This window comes from Triticum aestivum, chromosome 7A (genome assembly GCF_018294505.1).
Source record: "Triticum aestivum cultivar Chinese Spring chromosome 7A, IWGSC CS RefSeq v2.1, whole genome shotgun sequence".
Taxonomy (NCBI): Eukaryota; Viridiplantae; Streptophyta; class Magnoliopsida; order Poales; family Poaceae; genus Triticum; species Triticum aestivum.
Genome location: NC_057812.1, coordinates 683,892,983 through 683,893,711, shown reverse-complemented (window position 1 = coordinate 683,893,711; position 729 = coordinate 683,892,983).

Genomic DNA, 729 nt, shown 5'->3' with positions numbered 1-729 from the left:
CCACCAAGTAACAGTCAGGGGCCGTCGGGAACCCAGGCCCACCTCTACCGGGATGGAGCCACCTGCCCCTTCAGCCCCCAACTCCGAACAATATCACAGGTAATGTAACAGTGTAAAGTATATAGTATATGCCCGTGATCACCTCCCGAAGTGATCACAGCCCAGTAGTATAGCATGGCAGACGGACAAGAGTGTAGGGCCACTGATGGAACACTAGCATCCTATACTAAGCATTTAGGATTGCGGGTAAGGTATCAATGACTGTAGCAGCAATGACAGGCTATGCATCAGAATAGGATTAACGGAAAGCTGTAACATGCTACACTACTCTAATGCAAGCAGTATAGAGAAGAGTAGGCGATATCTGGTGATCAAAGGGGGGGCTTGCCTGGTTGCTCTGGCAAGAGAGAGGGGTCGTCAACTCCGTAGTCAAACTGGTCAGCAGCAGCGTCGGTCTCATAGTCTACCGGAGAGGAGAGGGGGAAGAAATAATGAATACAGAGCAAACAAAGCATCACAAAATATAACAAGGCAATACGCGGTGTTCGGTGTGCCCTAACGCAGTAGTAGGTGATACCGGTGAAGGGGGGAAAACATCCGGAAAAGTATTCCCGGTGTTTCGTGTTTTCTGACAGATGAACCGGAGGGGGAAAGTTGCGGGTTTGATATGTTAGGGGTGTGTGGTGGACGAACGGGCTACGTATCCGGGTTCATCTCGTCGTTCTGAGC